Source organism: Bombus affinis, chromosome 15 (assembly GCF_024516045.1).
Source record: "Bombus affinis isolate iyBomAffi1 chromosome 15, iyBomAffi1.2, whole genome shotgun sequence".
Lineage (NCBI taxonomy): Eukaryota > Metazoa > Arthropoda > Insecta > Hymenoptera > Apidae > Bombus > Bombus affinis.
Genome location: NC_066358.1, coordinates 211505 through 230371, shown reverse-complemented (window position 1 = coordinate 230371; position 18867 = coordinate 211505). Strand labels below are relative to the sequence as shown.

General features: G+C 31.8%; 1 long non-coding RNA gene across 23 annotated transcripts in view; it reads right to left on the bottom strand.

Moving 5' to 3' along the window:
* LOC126924787 (uncharacterized) overlaps positions 1 to 18385 on the bottom strand; it is a 28658-nt gene extending 10273 nt beyond the window's left edge. For 2 of the 23 annotated variants that reach the window (XR_007713678.1, XR_007713679.1), the window contains exon 1: positions 4849 to 4999. This is a non-coding gene — a long non-coding RNA (uncharacterized LOC126924787). Of the gene's footprint in view, positions 1 to 181; positions 232 to 1623; positions 1674 to 3212; positions 3263 to 4848; positions 5000 to 10627; positions 10735 to 11925; positions 12037 to 13513; positions 13621 to 14668; positions 14776 to 16399; positions 16511 to 18278 lie in introns of those variants that run through there. The other 21 variants (XR_007713690.1, XR_007713672.1, XR_007713673.1 and 18 more) reach the window with 21 other exon arrangements.
* Positions 18386 to 18867: the final 482 nt, after the last annotated feature.

Below are 18867 nucleotides of genomic sequence, written 5' to 3'. Positions count from 1 at the left end.
AAAAAGGATCAGATTTTAAAAGCTGGAAATGTCAGACGTTTTCAGTTTTAGGAATAGACAAAAAAAAGATTAATTATTAACTTTACCTTTGTTCTCCACATGTGACAGATCACGATCTGTTTTCAGAAACATAGGATGAAGTATAGAAAGGATCAGATTCTAAAAGCTAGAGATGTCAGACGTTTTCAGTTTTAGGAATAGACAAAAAAAAAGTTTAATTATTGACTTTATCTTTGTTCTCCATAAGTTACATATCACGATCTGCATTTAGAAACATAGGATGAAGTATAAAAAGGATCTGATTTTAAAAGCAGGATATGTCAGACCTTGTAAGTTTTAGGAATAGACAAAAAAAAAGAGTAATTATAGACTTTATCTTTGTTCTCCATAAGTGACAGGTCACGATCTGCTTTTAGAAACATAGGATGAAGTATAAAAAGGATCAGATTTTAAAAGCTAGATATGTCAGACGTTTTCAGTTTTAGGAATAGACAAAAAAAAGATTAATTATTAACTTTACCTTTGTTCTCCATAAGTGACAGATCACGATCTGCTTTTAGAATCATAGGATGAAGTATAAAAAGGATCAGATTTTAAAAGCTGGAAATGTCAGACGTTTTCTGTTTTAGGAAGAGACAAAAAAAAGTTTAATTATTGACTATGCCTTTGTTCTCCACATGTGACAGATCACGATCTGCTTTCAGAAACATAGGATGAGGTATAAAAAGGATCAGATTTTAAAAGCTGGAAATGTCAGACGTTTTCAGTTTTAGGAATAGACAAAAAAAAGATTAATTATTAACTTTACCTTTGTTCTCCATAAGTGACAGATCACGATCTGCTTTTAGAAACATAGGATGAAGTATAAAAAGGATCAGATTTTAAAAGCTGGAAATGTCAAACGTTTTCTGTTTTAGGAAGAGACAAAAAAAAGTTTAATTATTGACTATGCCTTTGTTCTCCACATGTGACAGATCACGATCTGCTTTCAGAAACATAGGATGAAGTATAAAAAGGATCAGATTTTAAAAGCTGGAAATGTCAGACGTTTTCAGTTTTAGTAAGAGACAAAGAAAAGTTTAATTATTGACTATACCTTTGTTCTCCACACGTGACAGATCACGATCTGCTTTCAGAAACATAGGATGAAGTATAAAAAGGATCAGATTTTAAAAGCTGGAAATGTCAGACGTTTTCAGTTTTAGTAAGAGACAAAGAAAAGTTTAATTATTGACTATACCTTTGTTCTCCACACGTGACAGATCACGATCTGCTTTCAGAAACATAGGATGAAGTATAAAAAGGATCAGATTTTAAAAGCTGGAAATGTCAGACGTTTTCAGTTTTAGTAAGAGACAAAGAAAAGTTTAATTATAGACTTTATATTTGTTCTCCGTAAGTGACAGATCACGATCTGCTTTTAGAAACATAGGATGAAGTATAAAAAGGATCAGATTTTAAAAGCTAGATATGTCAGACGTTTTCAGTTTTAGTAAGAGACAAAGAAAAGTTTAATTATTGACTATACCTTTGTTCTCCACACGTGACAGATCACGATCTGTTTTCAGAAACATAGGATGAAGTATAGAAAGGATCAGATTCTAAAAGCTAGAGATGTCAGACGTTTTCAGTTTTAGGAATAGACAAAAAAAAAGTTTAATTATTGACTTTATCTTTGTTCTCCATAAGTTACATATCACGATCTGCTTTTAGAAACAGAGGATGAAGTATAAAAAGGATCAGATTTTAAAAGCTGGAGATGTCAGACCTTGTAAGTTTTAGGAATAGACAAAAAAAAAAGATTAATTATTAACTTTATCTTTGTTCTCCATATGTGACAGATCACGATCTGCTTTCAGAAACAGAGGATGAAGTTTAAAAATGATCTGATTTTAAAAGCTGGATATGTCAGACCTTGTAAGATTTAGGAATAGACAAGGAAAGAGTTTAATTACCGACTTTACCTTTGTTCTCCATATATGACAGATCACAATCTGCTTTCAGAAACATAGGATGAAGTATAAAAAGGATCAGATTTTAAAAGCTGGAAATGTCAGACGTTTTCAGTTTTAGTAAGAGACAAAGAAAAGGTTAATTATAGACTTTATATTTGTTCTCCGTAAGTGACAGATCACGATCTGCTTTTTGAAACATAGGATGAAGTATAGAAAGGATCAGATTTTAAAAGCTGGAAATGTCAGACGTTTTCAGTTTTAGTAAGAGACAAAGAAAAGGTTAATTATAGACTTTATATTTGTTCTCCGTAAGTGACAGATCACGATCTGCTTTTTGAAACATAGGATGAAGTATAGAAAGGATCAGATTTTAAAAGCTGGAAATGTCAGACGTTTTCTGTTTTAGGAAGAGACAAAAAAAAGTTTAATTATTGACTATACCTTTGTTCTCCACACGTGACAGATCACGATCTGCTTTCAGAAACATAGGATGAAGTATAAAAAGGATCAGATTTTAAAAGCTGGAAATGTCAGACGTTTTCAGTTTTAGTAAGAGACAAAGAAAAGTTTAATTATTGACTATATCTTTGTTCTCCACATGTGACAGATCACGATCTGCTTTCAGAAACATAGGATGAAGTATAAAAAGGATCAAATTTTAAAAGCTGGAAATGTCAGACGTTTTCTGCTTTAGGAAGAGAAAAAAAAAAGTTTAATTATTGACTATATCTTTGTTCTCCACATGTGACAGATCACGATCTGCTTTTAGAAACATAGGATGAAGTATAAAAAGGGTCAGATTTTAAAAGCTGGAAATGTCAGACGTTTTCTGTTTTAGGAATAGACAAAAAAAAAGTTTAATTATTGACTATACCTTTGTTCTCCACATGTGACAGATCACGATCTGCTTTCTGAAACATAGGATGAAGTATAAAAAGGATCAGATTTTAAAAGCTGGAAATGTCAGACGTTTTCAGTTTTAGTAAGAGACAAAGAAAAGTTTAATTATTGACTATATCTTTGTTCTCCACATGTGACAGATCACGATCTGCTTTCAGAAACATAGGATGAAGTATAAAAAGGATCAGATTTTAAAAGCTGGAAATGTCAGACGTTTTATGTTTTAGGAAGAGACAAAAAAAAGTTTAATTATTGACTATGCCTTTGTTCTCCACATGTGACAGATCACGATCTGTTTTCAGAAACATAGGATGAAGTATAGAAAGGATCAGATTCTAAAAGCTAGAGATGTCAGACGTTTTCAGTTTTAGGAATAGACAAAAAAAAAGTTTAATTATTGACTTTATCTTTGTTCTCCATAAGTTACATATCACGATCTGCTTTTAGAAACATAGGATGAAGTATAAAAAGGATCAGATTTTAAAAGCTGGAGATGTCAGACCTTGTAAGTTTTAGGAATAGACAAAAAACAAGATTAATTATTAACTTTATCTTTGTTCTCCATATGTGACAGATCACGATCTGCTTTCAGAAACAGAGGATGAAGTATAAAAATGATCTGATTTTAAAAGCTGGATATGTCAGACCTTGTAAGTTTTAGGAATAGACAAAGAAAGAGTTTAATTACCGACTTTACCTTTGTTCTCCATATATGACAGATCACAATCTGCTTTCAGAAACATAGGATGAAGTATAAAAAGAATCAGATTTTAAAAGCTGGAAATGTCAGACGTTTTCAGTTTTAGTAAGAGACAAAGAAAAGTTTAATTATTGACTATACCTTTGTTCTCCACATGTGACAGGTCACGATCTGCTTTAAGAAACATAGGATGAAGTATAAAAAAGATCAGATTTTAAAAGCTGGAAATGTCAGACGTTTTCAGTTTTAGTAAGAGACAAAGAAAAGGTTAATTATAGACCTTATATTTGTTCTCCGTAAGTGACAGATCACGATCTGCTTTTAGAAACATAGGATGAAGTATAGAAAGGATCAGATTTTAAAAGCTGGAAATGTCAGACGTTTTCTGTTTTAGGAAGAGACAGAAAATTTTTTAATTTTTGACTATACCTTTGTTCTCCACATGTGACAGATCACGATCTGCTTTCAGAAACAGAGGATGAAGTATAAAAAGGATCTGATTTTAAAAGCTGGAGATGTCGGACCTTGTAAGTTTTAGGAATAGACAAAAAAAAAGAATGATTATAGACTTTATCTTTGTTCTCCACATGTGACAGATCACGATGCTTTCAGAAACATAGGATGAAGTATAAAAAGGATCAGATTTTAAAAGCTGGAAATGTCAGACGTTTTCTGTTTTCGGAAGAGACAGAAAAAATTTTAATTTTTGACTATACCTTTGTTCTCCACATGTGACAGATCACGATCTGCTTTCAGAAACATAGGATGAAGTATAAAAAGGATCAGATTTTAAAAGCTGGAAATGTCAGACGTTTTCTGTTTTCGGAAGAGACAAAAAAAAGATTAATTATTAACTTTACCTTTGTTCTCCATAAGTGACAGATCACGATCTGCTTTTAGAAACATAGGATGAAGTATAAAAAGGAACAGATTTTAAAAGCTGGAAACGTCAGACGTTTTCTGTTTTCGGAAGAGACAGAAAATTTTTTAATTTTTGACTATACCTTTGTTCTCCACATGTGACAGATCACGATCTGCTTTCAGAAACATAGGATGAAGTACAAAAAGGATCTGATTTTAAAAGCAGGAGATGTCAGACCTTGTAAGTTTTAGGAACAGACAAAAAAAAAGATTAATTATAGACTTTATCTTTGTTCTCCATAAGTGACAGATCACGATCTGCTTTTAGAAACATAGGATGAAGTATAAAAAGGATCAGATTTTAAAAGCTAGATATGTCAGACGTTTTGAGTTTTAGGAATAGACAAAAAAAAGATTAATTATTAACTTTACCTTTGTTCTCCATAAGTGACAGATCACGATCTGCTTTCAGAAACATAGGATGAAGTATAAAAAGGATCAGATTTTAAAAGCTGGAAATGTCAGACGTTTTCAGTTTTAGTAAGAGACAAAGAAAAGTTTAATTATTGACTATATCTTTGTTCTCCACATGTGACAGATCACGATCTGCTTTCAGAAACATAGGATGAAGTATAAAAAGGATCAGATTTTAAAAGCTGGAAATGTCAGACGTTTTCAGTTTTAGTAAGAGACAAAGAAAAGGTTAATTATAGACTTTATATTTGTTCTCCGTAAGTGACAGATCACAATCTGCTTTTAGAAACATAGGATGAAGTATAGAAAGGATCAGATTTTAAAAGCTGGAAATGTCAGACGTTTTCTGTTTTAGGAAGAGACAAAAAAAAATTTTAATTATTGACTATACCTTTGTTCTCCACATGTGACAGATCACGATCTGCTTTCAGAAACATAGGATGAAGTATAAAAAGGATCAGATTTTAAAAGCTGGAAATGTCAGACGTTTTCTGTTTTCGGAAGAGACAGAAAAAATTTTAATTATTGACTATACCTTTGTTCTCCACATGTGACAGATCACGATCTGCTTTCAGAAACAGAGGATGAAGTATAAAAAGGATCTGATTTTAAAAGCTGGAGATGTCAGACCTTGTAAGTTTTAGGAATAGACAAAAAAAAAGAATGATTATAGACTTTATCTTTGTTCTCCACATGTGACAGATCACGATCTGCTTTCAGAAACATAGGATGAAGTATAAAAAGGATCAGATTTTAAAAGCTGGAAATGTCAGACGTTTTCTGTTTTCGGAAGAGACAGAAAAAATTTTAATTTTTGACTATACCTTTGTTCTCCACATGTGACAGATCACGATCTGCTTTCAGAAACATAGGATGAAGTATAGAAAGGATCAGATTTTAAAAGCTGGAGATGTCAGACGCTTTCAGTTTTAGGAATACAAAAAAAAAGTTTAATTACTGACTTTACCTTTGTTCCCCATATATGACAGATCACAATCTGCTTTCAGAAACATAGGATGAAGTATAAAAAGGATCAGATTTTAAAAGCTGGAAATGTCAGACGTTTTCTGTTTTCGGAAGAGACAGAAAAAATTTTAATTATTGACTATACCTTTGTTCTCCACATGACAGATCACGATCTGCTTTCAGAAACATAGGATGAAGTACAAAAAGGATATGATTTTAAAAGCTGGAGATGTCAGACCTTGTAAGTTTTAGGAATAGACAAAAAAAAAGATTAATTATAGACTTTATCTTTGTTCTCCATAAGTGTCAGATCACGATCTGCTTTTAGAAACATAGGATGGAGTATAAAAAGGATCAGATTTTAAAAGCTGGAAATGTCAGACGTTTTCTGCTTTAGGAAGAGACAAAAAAAAGTTTAATTATTGACTATATCTTTGTTCTCCACATGTGACGGATCACGATCTGCTTTCAGAAACAGAGGATGAAGTATAAAAAGGATCTGATTTTAAAAGCTGCAGATGTCAGACCTTGTAAGTTTTAGGAATAGACAAAAAAAAAAAGATTAATTATAGACTTTATCTTTGTTCTCCACATGTGACAGAGCACAATCTGCTTTCAGAAACATAGGATGAAGTATAAAAAGGATCAGATTTTAAAAGCTGGAAATGTCAGACGTTTTCTGTTTTCGGAAGAGACAGAAAAAATTTTAATTATTGACTATACCTTTGTTCTCCACATGACAGATCACGATCTGCTTTCAGAAACATAGGATGAAGTACAAAAAGGATATGATTTTAAAAGCTGGAGATGTCAGACCTTGTAAGTTTTAGGAATAGACAAAAAAAAAGATTAATTATAGACTTTATCTTTGTTCTCCATAAGTGTCAGATCACGATCTGCTTTTAGAAACATAGGATGGAGTATAAAAAGGATCAGATTTTAAAAGCTGGAAATGTCAGACGTTTTCTGCTTTAGGAAGAGACAAAAAAAAGTTTAATTATTGACTATATCTTTGTTCTCCACATGTGACGGATCACGATCTGCTTTCAGAAACAGAGGATGAAGTATAAAAAGGATCTGATTTTAAAAGCTGCAGATGTCAGACCTTGTAAGTTTTAGGAATAGACAAAAAAAAAAAGATTAATTATAGACTTTATCTTTGTTCTCCACATGTGACAGAGCACAATCTGCTTTCAGAAACATAGGATGAAGTATAAAAAGGATCAGATTTTAAAAGCTGGAAATGTCAGACGTTTTCTGTTTTCGGAAGAGACAGAAAAAATTTTAATTATTGACTATACCTTTGTTCTCCACATGACAGATCACGATCTGCTTTCAGAAACATAGGATGAAGTACAAAAAGGATATGATTTTAAAAGCTGGAGATGTCAGACCTTGTAAGTTTTAGGAATAGACAAAAAAAAAGATTAATTATAGACTTTATCTTTGTTCTCCATAAGTGTCAGATCACGATCTGCTTTTAGAAACATAGGATGGAGTATAAAAAGGATCAGATTTTAAAAGCTGGAAATGTCAGACGTTTTCTGCTTTAGGAAGAGACAAAAAAAAGTTTAATTATTGACTATATCTTTGTTCTCCACATGTGACGGATCACGATCTGCTTTCAGAAACAGAGGATGAAGTATAAAAAGGATCTGATTTTAAAAGCTGCAGATGTCAGACCTTGTAAGTTTTAGGAATAGACAAAAAAAAAAAAAGATTAATTATAGACTTTATCTTTGTTCTCCACATGTGACAGATCACGATCTGCTTTCAGAAACATAGGATGAAGTATAAAAAGGATCAGATTTTAAAAGCTGGAAATGTCAGACGTTTTCTGTTTTCGGAAGAGACAGAAAAAATTTTAATTATTGACTATACCTTTGTTCTCCACATGTGACAGATCACGATCTGCTTTCAGAAACATAGGATGAAGTATAAAAAGGATCAGATTTTAAAAGCTGGAAATGTCAGACGTTTTCAGTTTTAGTAAGAGACAAAGAAAAGTTTAATTATAGACTTTATATTTGTTCTCCGTAAGTGACAGATCACGATCTGCTTTTAGAAACATAGGATGAAGTATAAAAAGGATCAGATTTTAAAAGCTAGATATGTCAGACGTTTTCAGTTTTAGGAATAGACAAAAAAAAGATTAATTATTAACTTTACCTTTGTTCTCCACATGTGACAGATCACGATCTGTTTTCAGAAACATAGGATGAAGTATAGAAAGGATCAGATTCTAAAAGCTAGAGATGTCAGACGTTTTCAGTTTTAGGAATAGACAAAAAAAAAGTTTAATTATTAACTTTATCTTTGTTCTCCATAAGTTACATATCACGATCTGCTTTTAGAAACATAGGATGAAGTATAAAAAGGATCAGATTTTAAAAGCTGGAGATGTCAGACGTTTTCTGTTTTCGGAAGAGACAGAAAAAATTTTAATTATTGACTATACCTTTGTTCTCCACATGACAGATCACGATCTGCTTTCAGAAACATAGGATGAAGTACAAAAAGGATATGATTTTAAAAGCTGGAGATGTCAGACCTTGTAAGTTTTAGGAATAGACAAAAAAAAAGATTAATTATAGACTTTATCTTTGTTCTCCATAAGTGTCAGATCACGATCTGCTTTTAGAAACATAGGATGGAGTATAAAAAGGATCAGATTTTAAAAGCTGGAAATGTCAGACGTTTTCTGCTTTAGGAAGAGACAAAAAAAAGTTTAATTATTGACTATATCTTTGTTCTCCACATGTGACGGATCACGATCTGCTTTCAGAAACAGAGGATGAAGTATAAAAAGGATCTGATTTTAAAAGCTGCAGATGTCAGACCTTGTAAGTTTTAGGAATAGACAAAAAAAAAAAAAAGATTAATTATAGACTTTATCTTTGTTCTCCACATGTGACAGATCACGATCTGCTTTCAGAAACATAGGATGAAGTATAAAAAGGATCAGATTTTAAAAGCTGGAAATGTCAGACGTTTTCTGTTTTCGGAAGAGACAGAAAAAATTTTAATTATTGACTATACCTTTGTTCTCCACATGTGACAGATCACGATCTGCTTTCAGAAACATAGGATGAAGTATAAAAAGGATCAGATTTTAAAAGCTGGAAATGTCAGACGTTTTCTGTTTTCGGAAGAGACAGAAAAAATTTTAATTATTGACTATACCTTTGTTCTCCACATGTGACAGATCACGATCTGCTTTCAGAAACATAGGATGAAGTATAAAAAGGATCAGATTTTAAAAGCTGGAAATGTCAGACGTTTTCAGTTTTAGTAAGGGACAAAGAAAAGTTTAATTATTGACTATATCTTTGTTCTCCACATGTGACAGATCACGATCTGCTTTCAGAAACATAGGATGAAGTATAAAAAGGATCAGATTTTAAAAGCTGGAAATGTCAGACGTTTTCAGTTTTAGTAAGAGACAAAGAAAAGGTTAATTATAGACTTTATATTTGTTCTCCGTAAGTGACAGATCACGATCTGCTTTTAGAAACATAGGATGAAGTATAGAAAGGATCAGATTTTAAAAGCTGGAAATGTCAGACGTTTTCTGTTTTAGGAAGAGACAAAAAAAAATTTTAATTATTGACTATACCTTTGTTCTCCACATGTGACAGATCACGATCTGCTTTCAGAAACATAGGATGAAGTATAAAAAGGATAAGATTTTAAAAGCTGGAAATGTCAGACGTTTTCTGTTTTCGGAAGAGACAGAAAAAATTTTAATTATTGACTATACCTTTGTTCTCCACATGTGACAGATCACGATCTGCTTTCAGAAACAGAGGATGAAGTATAAAAAGGATCTGATTTTAAAAGCTGCAGATGTCGGACCTTGTAAGTTTTAGGAATAGACAAAAAAAAAGAATGATTATAGACTTTATCTTTGTTCTCCACATGTGACAGATCACGATCTGCTTTCAGAAACATAGGATGAAGTATAAAAAGGATCAGATTTTAAAAGCTGGAAATGTCAGACGTTTTCTGTTTTCGGAAGAGACAGAAAAAATTTTAATTTTTGACTATACCTTTGTTCTCCACATGTGACAGATCACGATCTGCTTTCAGAAACATAGGATGAAGTATAAAAAGGATCAGATTTTAAAAGCCGGAAATGTCAGACGTTTTCAGTTTTAGTAAGAGACAAAGAAAAGTTTAATTATAGACTTTATATTTGTTCTCCGTAAGTGACAGATCACGATCTGCTTTTAGAAACATAGGATGAAGTATAAAAAGGATCAGATTTTAAAAGCTAGATATGTCAGACGTTTTCAGTTTTAGGAATAGACAAAAAAAAGATTAATTATTAACTTTACCTTTGTTCTCCATAAGTGACAGATCACGATCTGCTTTTAGAAACATAGGATAAAGTATAGAAAGGATCAGATTTTAAAAGCTGGAGATGTCAGACGCTTTCAGATTTAGGAATAGACAAAAAAAAAGTTTAATTACTGACTTTACCTTTGTTCTCCATATATGACAGATCACGATCTGCTTTCAGAAACATAGGATGAAGTATAAAAAGGATCTGATTTTAAAAGCAGGAGATGTCAGACCTTGTAAGTTTTAGGAATAGACAAAAAAAAAGATTAATTATAGACTTTATCTTTGTTCTCCATAAGTGACAGATAACGATCTGCTTTTAGAAACATAGGATGAAGTATAAAAAGGATCAGATTTTAAAAGCTAGATATGTCAGACGTTTTGAGTTTTAGGAATAGACAAAAAAAAGATTAATTATTAACTTTACCTTTGTTCTCCATAAGTGACAGATCACGATCTGCTTTCAGAAACATAGGATGAAGTATAAAAAGGATCAGATTTTAAAAGCTGGAAATGTCAGACGTTTTCAGTTTTAGTAAGGGACAAAGAAAAGTTTAATTATTGACTATATCTTTGTTCTCCACATGTGACAGATCACGATCTGCTTTCAGAAACATAGGATGAAGTATAAAAAGGATCAGATTTTAAAAGCTGGAAATGTCAGACGTTTTCAGTTTTAGTAAGAGACAAAGAAAAGGTTAATTATAGACTTTATATTTGTTCTCCGTAAGTGACAGATCACGATCTGCTTTTAGAAACATAGGATGAAGTATAGAAAGGATCAGATTTTAAAAGCTGGAAATGTCAGACGTTTTCTGTTTTAGGAAGAGACAAAAAAAAATTTTAATTATTGACTATACCTTTGTTCTCCACATGTGACAGATCACGATCTGCTTTCAGAAACATAGGATGAAGTATAAAAAGGATCAGATTTTAAAAGCTGGAAATGTCAGACGTTTTCTGTTTTCGGAAGAGACAGAAAAAATTTTAATTTTTGACTATACCTTTGTTCTCCACATGTGACAGATCACGATCTGCTTTCAGAAACATAGGATGAAGTATAAAAAGGATCAGATTTTAAAAGCCGGAAATGTCAGACGTTTTCAGTTTTAGTAAGAGACAAAGAAAAGTTTAATTATAGACTTTATATTTGTTCTCCGTAAGTGACAGATCACGATCTGCTTTTAGAAACATAGGATGAAGTATAAAAAGGATCAGATTTTAAAAGCTAGATATGTCAGACGTTTTCAGTTTTAGGAATAGACAAAAAAAAGATTAATTATTAACTTTACCTTTGTTCTCCATAAGTGACAGATCACGATCTGCTTTTAGAAACATAGGATGAAGTATAAAAAGGAACAGATTTTAAAAGCTGGAAACGTCAGACGTTTTCTGTTTTCGGAAGAGACAGAAAATTTTTTAATTTTTGACTATACCTTTGTTCTCCACATGTGACAGATCACGATCTGCTTTCAGAAACATAGGATGAAGTACAAAAAGGATCTGATTTTAAAAGCAGGAGATGTCAGACCTTGTAAGTTTTAGGAACAGACAAAAAAAAAGATTAATTATAGACTTTATCTTTGTTCTCCATAAGTGACAGATCACGATCTGCTTTTAGAAACATAGGATGAAGTATAAAAAGGATCAGATTTTAAAAGCTAGATATGTCAGACGTTTTGAGTTTTAGGAATAGACAAAAAAAAGATTAATTATTAACTTTACCTTTGTTCTCCATAAGTGACAGATCACGATCTGCTTTCAGAAACATAGGATGAAGTATAAAAAGGATCAGATTTTAAAAGCTGGAAATGTCAGACGTTTTCAGTTTTAGTAAGAGACAAAGAAAAGTTTAATTATTGACTATATCTTTGTTCTCCACATGTGACATGATCACGATCTGCTTTCAGAAACATAGGATGAAGTATAAAAAGGATCAGATTTTAAAAGCTGGAAATGTCAGACGTTTTCTGTTTTCGGAAGAGACAGAAAAAATTTTAATTATTGACTATACCTTTGTTCTCCACATGACAGATCACGATCTGCTTTCAGAAACATAGGATGAAGTACAAAAAGGATATGGTTTTAAAAGCTGGAGATGTCAGACCTTGTAAGTTTTAGGAATAGACAAAAAAAAAAGATTAATTATAGACTTTATCTTTGTTCTCCACATGTGACAGATCACGATCTGCTTTCAGAAACATAGGATGAAGTATAAAAAGGATCAGATTTTAAAAGCTGGAAATGTCAGACGTTTTCTGTTTTCGGAAGAGACAGAAAAAATTTTAATTATTGACTATACCTTTGTTCTCCACATGTGACAGATCACGATCTGCTTTCAGAAACAGAGGATGAAGTATAAAAAGAATCTGATTTTAAAAGCTGCAGATGTCGGACCTTGTAAGTTTTAGGAATAGACAAAAAAAAAGAATGATTATAGACTTTATCTTTGTTCTCCACATGTGACAGATCACGATCTGCTTTCAGAAACATAGGATGAAGTATAAAAAGGATCAGATTTTAAAAGCTGGAAATGTCAGACGTTTTCTGTTTTCGGAAGAGACAGAAAAAATTTTAATTTTTGACTATACCTTTGTTCTCCACATGTGACAGATCACGATCTGCTTTCAGAAACATAGGATGAAGTATAAAAAGGATCAGATTTTAAAAGCCGGAAATGTCAGACGTTTTCAGTTTTAGTAAGAGACAAAGAAAAGTTTAATTATAGACTTTATATTTGTTCTCCGTAAGTGACAGATCACGATCTGCTTTTAGAAACATAGGATGAAGTATAAAAAGGATCAGATTTTAAAAGCTAGATATGTCAGACGTTTTCAGTTTTAGGAATAGACAAAAAAAAGATTAATTATTAACTTTACCTTTGTTCTCCATAAGTGACAGATCACGATCTGCTTTTAGAAACATAGGATAAAGTATAGAAAGGATCAGATTTTAAAAGCTGGAGATGTCAGACGCTTTCAGATTTAGGAATAGACAAAAAAAAAGTTTAATTACTGACTTTACCTTTGTTCTCCATATATGACAGATCACGATCTGCTTTCAGAAACATAGGATGAAGTATAAAAAGGATCTGATTTTAAAAGCAGGAGATGTCAGACCTTGTAAGTTTTAGGAATAGACAAAAAAAAAGATTAATTATAGACTTTATCTTTGTTCTCCATAAGTGACAGATAACGATCTGCTTTTAGAAACATAGGATGAAGTATAAAAAGGATCAGATTTTAAAAGCTAGATATGTCAGACGTTTTGAGTTTTAGGAATAGACAAAAAAAAGATTAATTATTAACTTTACCTTTGTTCTCCATAAGTGACAGATCACGATCTGCTTTCAGAAACATAGGATGAAGTATAAAAAGGATCAGATTTTAAAAGCTGGAAATGTCAGACGTTTTCAGTTTTAGTAAGGGACAAAGAAAAGTTTAATTATTGACTATATCTTTGTTCTCCACATGTGACAGATCACGATCTGCTTTCAGAAACAGAGGATGAAGTATAAAAAGGATCTGATTTTAAAAGCTGCAGATGTCGGACCTTGTAAGTTTTAGGAATAGACAAAAAAAAAGAATGATTATAGACTTTATCTTTGTTCTCCACATGTGACAGATCACGATCTGCTTTCAGAAACATAGGATGAAGTATAAAAAGGATCAGATTTTAAAAGCTGGAAATGTCAGACGTTTTCTGTTTTCGGAAGAGACAGAAAAAATTTTAATTTTTGACTATACCTTTGTTCTCCACATGTGACAGATCACGATCTGCTTTCAGAAACATAGGATGAAGTATAAAAAGGATCAGATTTTAAAAGCCGGAAATGTCAGACGTTTTCAGTTTTAGTAAGAGACAAAGAAAAGTTTAATTATAGACTTTATATTTGTTCTCCGTAAGTGACAGATCACGATCTGCTTTTAGAAACATAGGATGAAGTATAAAAAGGATCAGATTTTAAAAGCTAGATATGTCAGACGTTTTCAGTTTTAGGAATAGACAAAAAAAAGATTAATTATTAACTTTACCTTTGTTCTCCATAAGTGACAGATCACGATCTGCTTTTAGAAACATAGGATAAAGTATAGAAAGGATCAGATTTTAAAAGCTGGAGATGTCAGACGCTTTCAGATTTAGGAATAGACAAAAAAAAAGTTTAATTACTGACTTTACCTTTGTTCTCCATATATGACAGATCACGATCTGCTTTCAGAAACATAGGATGAAGTATAAAAAGGATCTGATTTTAAAAGCAGGAGATGTCAGACCTTGTAAGTTTTAGGAATAGACAAAAAAAAAGATTAATTATAGACTTTATCTTTGTTCTCCATAAGTGACAGATAACGATCTGCTTTTAGAAACATAGGATGAAGTATAAAAAGGATCAGATTTTAAAAGCTAGATATGTCAGACGTTTTGAGTTTTAGGAATAGACAAAAAAAAGATTAATTATTAACTTTACCTTTGTTCTCCATAAGTGACAGATCACGATCTGCTTTCAGAAACATAGGATGAAGTATAAAAAGGATCAGATTTTAAAAGCTGGAAATGTCAGACGTTTTCAGTTTTAGTAAGGGACAAAGAAAAGTTTAATTATTGACTATATCTTTGTTCTCCACATGTGACAGATCACGATCTGCTTTCAGAAACATAGGATGAAGTATAAAAAGGATCAGATTTTAAAAGCTGGAAATGTCAGACGTTTTCAGTTTTAGTAAGAGACAAAGAAAAGTTTAATTATTGACTATACCTTTGTTCTCCACACGTGACAGATCATGATCTGCTTTCAGAAACATAGGATGAAGTATAAAAAGGGTCAGATTTTAAAAGCTGGAAATGTCAGACGTTTTCAGTTTTAGTAAGAGACAAAGAAAAGTTTAATTATAGACTTTATATTTGTTCTCCGTAAGTGACAGATCACGATCTGCTTTTAGAAACATAGGATAAAGTATAGAAAGGATCAGATTTTAAAAGCTGAAGATGTCAGACCTTGTAAGTTTTAGGAATAGACAAAAAAAAAGATTAATTATTAACTTTATCTTTGTTCTCCATAAGTGACAGATCACAATGTGCTTTCAGAAACAGAGGATGAAGTATAAAAAGGATCAGATTTTAAAAGCTGGAAATGTCAGACGTTTTCAGTTTTAGTAAGAGACAAAGAAAAGTTTAATTATTGACTATACCTTTGTTCTCCACACGTGACAGATCATGATCTGCTTTCAGAAACATAGGATGAAGTATAGAAAGGATCAGATTTTAAAAGCTGGAAATGTCAGACGTTTTCTGTTTTAGGAAGAGACAAAAAAAAATTTTAATTATTGACTATACCTTTGTTCTCCACATGTGACAGATCACGATCTGCTTTCAGAAACATAGGATGAAGTATAAAAAGGATCAGATTTTAAAAGCTGGAAATGTCAGACGTTTTCTGTTTTCGGAAGAGACAGAAAAAATTTTAATTTTTGACTATACCTTTGTTCTCCACATGTGACAGATCACGATCTGCTTTCAGAAACATAGGATGAAGTATAAAAAGGATCAGATTTTAAAAGCCGGAAATGTCAGACGTTTTCAGTTTTAGTAAGAGACAAAGAAAAGTTTAATTATAGACTTTATATTTGTTCTCCGTAAGTGACAGATCACGATCTGCTTTTAGAAACATAGGATGAAGTATAAAAAGGATCAGATTTTAAAAGCTAGATATGTCAGACGTTTTCAGTTTTAGGAATAGACAAAAAAAAGATTAATTATTAACTTTACCTTTGTTCTCCATAAGTGACAGATCACGATCTGCTTTTAGAAACATAGGATGAAGTATAAAAAGGAACAGATTTTAAAAGCTGGAAACGTCAGACGTTTTCTGTTTTCGGAAGAGACAGAAAATTTTTTAATTTTTGACTATACCTTTGTTCTCCACATGTGACAGATCACGATCTGCTTTCAGAAACATAGGATGAAGTACAAAAAGGATCTGATTTTAAAAGCAGGAGATGTCAGACCTTGTAAGTTTTAGGAACAGACAAAAAAAAAGATTAATTATAGACTTTATCTTTGTTCTCCATAAGTGACAGATCACGATCTGCTTTTAGAAACATAGGATGAAGTATAAAAAGGATCAGATTTTAAAAGCTAGATATGTCAGACGTTTTGAGTTTTAGGAATAGACAAAAAAAAGATTAATTATTAACTTTACCTTTGTTCTCCATAAGTGACAGATCACGATCTGCTTTCAGAAACATAGGATGAAGTATAAAAAGGATCAGATTTTAAAAGCTGGAAATGTCAGACGTTTTCAGTTTTAGTAAGAGACAAAGAAAAGTTTAATTATTGACTATATCTTTGTTCTCCACATGTGACATGATCACGATCTGCTTTCAGAAACATAGGATGAAGTATAAAAAGGATCAGATTTTAAAAGCTGGAAATGTCAGACGTTTTCTGTTTTCGGAAGAGACAGAAAAAATTTTAATTATTGACTATACCTTTGTTCTCCACATGACAGATCACGATCTGCTTTCAGAAACATAGGATGAAGTACAAAAAGGATATGGTTTTAAAAGCTGGAGATGTCAGACCTTGTAAGTTTTAGGAATAGACAAAAAAAAAGATTAATTATAGACTTTATCTTTGTTCTCCATAAGTGTCAGATCACGATCTGCTTTTAGAAACATAGGATGGGGTATAAAAAGGATCAGATTTTAAAAGCTGGAAATGTCAGACGTTTTCTGCTTTAGGAAGAGACAAAAAAAAGTTTAATTATTGACTATATCTTTGTTCTCCACATGTGACGGATCACGATCCGCTTTCAGAAACAGAGGATGAAGTATAAAAAGGATCTGATTTTAAAAGCTGCAGATGTCAGACCTTGTAAGTTTTAGGAATAGACAAAAAAAAAAAAGATTAATTATAGACTTTATCTTTGTTCTCCACATGTGACAGATCACGATCTGCTTTCAGAAACATAGGATGAAGTATAAAAAGGATCAGATTTTAAAAGCTGGAAATGTCAGACGTTTTCTGTTTTCGGAAGAGACAGAAAAAATTTTAATTATTGACTATACCTTTGTTCTCCACATGTGACAGATCACGATCTGCTTTCAGAAACAGAGGATGAAGTATAAAAAGAATCTGATTTTAAAAGCTGCAGATGTCGGACCTTGTAAGTTTTAGGAATAGACAAAAAAAAAGAATGATTATAGACTTTATCTTTGTTCTCCACATGTGACAGATCACGATCTGCTTTCAGAAACATAGGATGAAGTATAAAAAGGATCAGATTTTAAAAGCTGGAAATGTCAGACGTTTTCTGTTTTCGGAAGAGACAGAAAAAATTTTAATTTTTGACTATACCTTTGTTCTCCACATGTGACAGATCACGATCTGCTTTCAGAAACATAGGATGAAGTATAAAAAGGATCAGATTTTAAAAGCCGGAAATGTCAGACGTTTTCAGTTTTAGTAAGAGACAAAGAAAAGTTTAATTATAGACTTTATATTTGTTCTCCGTAAGTGACAGATCACGATCTGCTTTTAGAAACATAGGATGAAGTATAAAAAGGATCAGATTTTAAAAGCTAGATATGTCAGACGTTTTCAGTTTTAGGAATAGACAAAAAAAAGATTAATTATTAACTTTACCTTTGTTCTCCATAAGTGACAGATCACGATCTGCTTTTAGAAACATAGGATAAAGTATAGAAAGGATCAGATTTTAAAAGCTGGAGATGTCAGACGCTTTCAGATTTAGGAATAGACAAAAAAAAAGTTTAATTACTGACTTTACCTTTGTTCTCCATATATGACAGATCACGATCTGCTTTCAGAAACATAGGATGAAGTATAAAAAGGATCTGATTTTAAAAGCAGGAGATGTCAGACCTTGTAAGTTTTAGGAATAGACAAAAAAAAAGATTAATTATAGACTTTATCTTTGTTCTCCATAAGTGACAGATAACGATCTGCTTTTAGAAACATAGGATGAAGTATAAAAAGGATCAGATTTTAAAAGCTAGATATGTCAGACGTTTTGAGTTTTAGGAATAGACAAAAAAAAGATTAATTATTAACTTTACCTTTGTTCTCCATAAGTGACAGATCACGATCTGCTTTCAGAAACATAGGATGAAGTATAAAAAGGATCAGATTTTAAAAGCTGGAAATGTCAGACGTTTTCAGTTTTAGTAAGGGACAAAGAAAAGTTTAATTATTGACTATATCTTTGTTCTCCACATGTGACAGATCACGATCTGCTTTCAGAAACATAGGATGAAGTATAAAAAGGATCAGATTTTAAAAGCTGGAAATGTCAGACGTTTTCAGTTTTAGTAAGAGACAAAGAAAAGGTTAATTATAGACTTTATATTTGTTCTCCGTAAGTGACAGATCACGATCTGCTTTTAGAAACATAGGATGAAGTATAGAAAGGATCAGATTTTAAAAGCTGGAAATGTCAGACGTTTTCTGTTTTAGGAAGAGACAAAAAAAAATTTTAATTATTGACTATACCTTTGTTCTCCACATGTGACAGATCACGATCTGCTTTCAGAAACATAGGATGAAGTATAAAAAGGATCAGATTTTAAAAGCTGGAAATGTCAGACGTTTTCTGTTTTCGGAAGAGACAGAAAAAATTTTAATTTTTGACTATACCTTTGTTCTCCA